Raw genomic sequence first — 6,000 nt, 5'->3', positions numbered from 1 at the left:
TGGAGTGTCTTGTTCAAGGAAGAGCAAGGAGATGGTTGTCACTGAATCAGAGTATGATGGGGTGAGGAAGAGGTAAGAAACCTGGGAACATGAGGAAGGAGCAGGTTTAAAGGGCTTTCAAATAAATTGACATCCAAAGTTGCACAGTTAGTTTTTTTAAAAACCTTTATCTTCTGTCTTAGAATCAAAACTATGTATTGTTTCCAAGGCAAAAGAGTGGTAAGGGCTAGGCAATGGAAGGGTTAAATGACTTGCTCTGGGTCATACAGCTGGGATGTGTCCGAGGCTAGATTTGAACCCAGGACCTCCCATCTCTAGACCTGGCTCTCAAACTACTAAACCATCCAGCTGTCCTGCACACAGCTAATTATTGGGAGAGCTGGGACCATACTTCAGTCTTGTCTCTTTGCTCAGTGTTCTTTTCAAACTATTATCCTGTTTCTAATGATTCTTTTCCTTCATTCCTATTTCTAATCAAGATTCCATTTTCCTCTTATTTTTCCTGAAAATGGACTTCTTTTTTTTAAACCCTTAACTTCCATCTTAGAATTAATATGGGGTATTAGTGCCAAGGAAGAAGAGTGGTAAGGGCTAGGCAATGGGGTTAAGTGATTTGTCCAACTTGGAAATGTCTGAAGTCATATTAGAACCCAGGACTTCTGTCTCTAGGCCTGGCTCTGTCCATTGAGCCACATAACCCCCCTCTGATCATGGGCTTCTGAAAAAGTAGAGTTTCTCTCCTCTGGGTTCCCCAGGTCCTCTTCTGTGGAATCAGAAGTTATTGTGAGATCTGAAGATATTTTGACCTCTCCTCTTTTTTCCTCTCTTCATTTCCACTTGACTTCAGGAGAAATGAGAATTTGGAATAAACTTTTATACCTGTGGGTTTAAAATCCTCTAGGTAATTTGAACCATGTAAAGTGTTGGCATAAACTAAATGTATTCCTTTTTCAAGATGATCATGACCAATTTGGAAGAGCAAACATACCTTGTGACGAATTTCTTACCGAAGAGATTAGGGTCTTGGCTGAAACGACTTCTGATGGACAAACAAATTCATGTCACGTCTAGGACGCATGATCAGAAAGCCCATTCCGCTTTTAGCTAATCTATCATTCCCATTATTAGCAACATTCCTTCTCAATCTTGAGGCGAGGACAGATTTAGGAACCAAGGGTCACACGGGGTCACCAGTGAACTCCACTGCCCTTGAGGATTTTTAAGGCATTCCCCACTCCAGTACCATGCCGGGCACGAGAAAGCGTGGTCACAGAGCAGGGCTAATACAGGACCGTCAGCTACTGGTGCCAATCCAGTCCTTCCCAGAGAGATCAGCTTCATGCAGTCTATTTCAGGGAGGTGTGAATAGCGGACTAAGTACAAAAATAATCTGGAGAGACAGAGGAGGCATGTAGATCGGCAGAGATGGATTAAATGGTTTTTATGCCCATAATAACAACAACAACAGCAGCAGCTCATATCACTGTCATACTGAGAAGTTTGTAAAGGATGAAAGAGCCAGAAACAAATGTATGCATGTGTATAGATATATAGATATATAAGTATATGTATGTATTTGTGTATAGATGTATAGACATATAAACATGGGTACATCTATAGATATGTAAATATATCTTTGTGTATAGATATATAAGTATATGTATATATTTGTGTATAGATGTATAGATATATAAGTATATGTATGTATTTGTGTATAGATATATAAGTATATGTATATATTTGTGTATAGATATATAGACATATAAACATAGGTACATCTATAGATATGTAAATATATCTTTGTGTATAGATATATAAGTATATGTATGTATTTGTGTATAGATGTATAGATATATAAACATAGGTATATCTATAGATATGTAAATATATCTTTGTGTATAGATATATAAGTATATGTATGTATTTGTGTATAGATGTATAGATATATAAGTATATGTATATATTTGTGTATAGATGTATAGATATATAAGTATATGTATGTATTTGTGTATAGATATATAAGTATATGTATGAATTTGTATATAGATGTATAGATATATAAGTATATGTATATATTGTGTATAGATGTATAGATATATAAGTATATGTATATATTTGTGTATAGATGTATAGACATATAAACATAGGTATATCTATAGATATGTAAATATATCTTTGTGTATAGATATATAAGTATATGCATATATTTGTGTATAGATGTATAGATATATAAGTATATGTATATATTTGTGTTTAGATGTATAGATATATAAGTATATGTATGTATTTGTGTATAGATATATAAGTATATGTATAAATTTGTATATAGATGTATAGATATATAAGTATATGTATATATTTGTGTATAGATGTATAGATATATAAGTATATGCATATATTTGTGTATAGATGTATAGATATATAAGTATATGTATGTATTTGTGTATAGATGTATAGATATATAAGTATATGTATATATTTGTGTATAGATGTATAGATATATAAGTATATGTATGTATTTGTGTATAGATATATAAGTATATGTATGAATTTGTATATAGATGTATAGATATATAAGTATATGTATATATTTGTGTATAGATGTATAGATATATAAGTATATGTATGTATTTGTGTATAGATATATAAGTATATGTATGAATTTGTATATAGATGTATAGATATATAAGTATATGCATATATTTGTGTATAGATGTATAGATATATAAGTATATGTATGAATTTGTATATAGATGTATAGATATATAAGTATATGTATATATTTGTGTATAGATGTATAGATATATAAGTATATATATGTATTTGTGTATAGATATATAAGTATATGTATGAATTTGTATATAGATGTATAGATATATAAGTATATGTATATATTTGTGTATAGATGTATAGATATATAAGTATATGTATGTATTTGTGTATAGATGTATAGATATATAAGTATATGCATATATTTGTGTATAGATGTATAGATATATAAGTATATGTATATATTTGTGTATAGATGTATAGATATATAAGTATATGTATGTATTTGTGTATAGATATATAAGTATATGTATGAATTTGTATATAGATGTATAGATATATAAGTATATGCATATATTTGTGTATAGATGTATAGATATATAAGTATATGTATATATTTGTGTATAGATGTATAGATATATAAGTATATGTATATATTTGTGTATAGATGTATAGACATATAAACATAGGTATATCTATAGATATGTAAATATATCTTTGTGTATAGATATATAAATATATGTATGTATTTGTGTATAGATGTATAGATATATAAGTATATGTATATATTTGTGTATAGATGTATAGATATATAAGTATATGTATGTATTTGTGTATAGATGTATAGACATATAAGTATATGTATATATTTGTGTATAGATGTATAGACATATAACATAGGTATATCTATAGATGTGTAAATATATCTTTGTGTATACATATATAAATATATTTATATATTTGTGTATAGATATATAGATGTATAAACATGGGTATATCGATATAAATATATCTTTGTGTATAGATATATAAATATATGTATATATTTGTATATAGATGTATAGATCTTTGTGTATAGATGTATAGATATATAGGAAGATATGCATATATTTGCATATAGATGTATAGCTATATAAGCATATGTATATATTTGTATATAGATATATAAGCATAGGTATATCTATAGATATGTAAATATATCTTTGTGTATAGATATATAAATATATGTATATATTTGTGTATGTATACATAATATATATATATATATATATATATATATATAGTACTAAAAATATTACTGCTACTACTACTAAATTCATATAGTGTTAGTGCCTTCTATGCCAGGCACCGTGGAAAGTGTTGTTTTTTAATAAATGTTTTCTAATTTGATCATTATAATAACCCTGTAAGGCAATGTTATTATCATCCCCAATTTATAGAAGAGGAAATTGAGGCAAACAAAAGTGAAGTGACTTGCCCAGGTCATACAGCTATTAAATGTCTGAAGTTAGATTTGAACTCAGATTTTCCTGACCCCAGGTTCAGCTCTCTATCAATTGTACCAACAGCTATTTGTATGTGTGTAGGTCTCTCTCTCTACACACACACACACACACATATCTATAATGTAGGCACATATGTAAATGCTATGTGTTTATATATGGATACAAACACATGTATATATAAATACATACACATACATACATGCACATATATGAAATACTATTATATATAACCATGCAGTTCATTAAACCTTTTTTATGCTAAAAAAATGGAGTCAGATTTTCATCCTTTGGAAGGCTAAATAAATCAGATTCAAGAAGTCAAATGTATGCCTAATATGAGAAATGTGTTGTGTAAGAAAGCAGGCATACAATGACAAAAATGAAATCATCCTTGCCTTCATGGGACTTATGCTCCTCTGGGGGAAACTATATGAATTAGGAAATGAAATAGGAAATTGACGTGGCCAGTGGAAAGGCTACTTTTCCTTTTATAGGTCCTTCTGGAGATGTCATTTTGTAATTCCCAGAAATAAAAACAAAAAGACCTTTTCTACATTTTTATTTTAATGGCCCAGAATTCTAAAGTGTGCCCTTCACTAAAATGAGAGACACAGGGTTTTGTGATCATGTTCAGGCCGCATCCCTTTGAGCTTTATGTCCTGACAATTACAAACTATAGATGATGGATTTAGAATGGCGAAGGATTTCATAGGCCATCTAGTCTAATCCCCTCATTTAATAGATGAGAAAACTAAGATTCAGAGGGGAAAGGGAAGCTGCCCAAGGTCACATAGGTAGCAAATAGGAGAACTGGGAGCCTTTGAACTCCGATCTTCTGACTTCAGAACTGCATGAATTATAGTGACATATATAACAATTATATAACAATTCTCAGTAAAATCTCCAAGTAAGGCTGGCTTTTCATTTGTACATGTGTAACATTACTAAATAGTAAAGAATGATTTCTTATCCCCATATTAAACTATTTAAAGACCCCTTTGGTGATGTGTAGAGCTTATATTTAAGAAAATTGGATTTATTAAACATCCATAGTGCTTTTGGGACTCTATGCTGAGATTTACACATGATAAAAGCAGTGTCTCCAATGCCCCAATGGCTGGTCAACAACAAATCAGTTAAAAATTGGTTGTAGTAGTCCAAATAGTTATACCTGGGAGCTGGACTAAGTTGATTTATTAATTTAATTTGTCACTTTACACTAAGTCATGCTATCAGTTTAGCCACGGTCACTGTGTCTAATTCTACAGACCCTGCCACAAGCTCTAATTGGAGAATGCTTTATTTTGACCATTTTGGTACTGAAGAAACTCTTTAGGAACAGATATAAAGTCAGGTTTCAGCCCTGCCAATCTTCCTTTCTCTAGTCAGTGAGTTTGATGAAAGCTCATTTTAATGAACACACCAGAGAGGCATCGTTGACTAGGAAGAGGGAGCTTTCAGCTTTGTATCGAGTCCAAGCGGGATGAGTTTTATGGGCTTTCACTATTTCTGCCACTTTGGCTAATGAAGGTCTTCTTTTGATAACATAATTAGAGCAAGAACAATTCCCTCATTAAATACAAAAAAATGAACAGTCTTGTACAGCAGTGTGCATTGTAGTATGAGAGAAAAATCATACAAATGTATTATTTGGCATATCAGTGTAAATGGGGAGAATTAAAGAAATGAGAACTAATCATGTTAGGGAAATTTTAATTCTAACTTCATAAATTTTAAAGGAAACTAATATAACCTACAGATACTCTAGAGATATCAAAAGACTAAGAAGCATCCAGTTCATCAAATAATAATTGATAAAGAACCAGAAGAGATATTAGTGATGATCAATTGTCATTCTACAGATGAAGAAACTGCAGATTGGAAAGGATAAGTGATTTATCTAAGGTCACACTTAGCTAAGGTCCTCTGACATTAAATCTGGCTA

At 30.6% G+C, this 6,000-nt stretch overlaps 1 long non-coding RNA gene across 1 annotated transcript in view; it reads left to right on the top strand.

Annotated features, from left to right (window-relative positions):
- The first annotated feature begins 960 nt into the window (after window positions 1-960).
- LOC130455105 (uncharacterized) overlaps window positions 961-6,000 on the top strand; it is a 29,266-nt gene continuing 24,226 nt past the window's right edge. The window contains exon 1 of the long non-coding RNA XR_008913001.1: window positions 961-1,530. This is a non-coding gene — a long non-coding RNA (uncharacterized LOC130455105). The remainder of the gene's footprint in view (window positions 1,531-6,000) is intronic.

The sequence above is a fragment of the Monodelphis domestica genome, chromosome 6 (assembly GCF_027887165.1).
Source record: "Monodelphis domestica isolate mMonDom1 chromosome 6, mMonDom1.pri, whole genome shotgun sequence".
Classification (NCBI taxonomy): domain Eukaryota; kingdom Metazoa; phylum Chordata; class Mammalia; order Didelphimorphia; family Didelphidae; genus Monodelphis; species Monodelphis domestica.
Note: the sequence above shows the minus strand (reverse complement) of the source record. Positions and strands in the feature narration are given on the sequence as shown.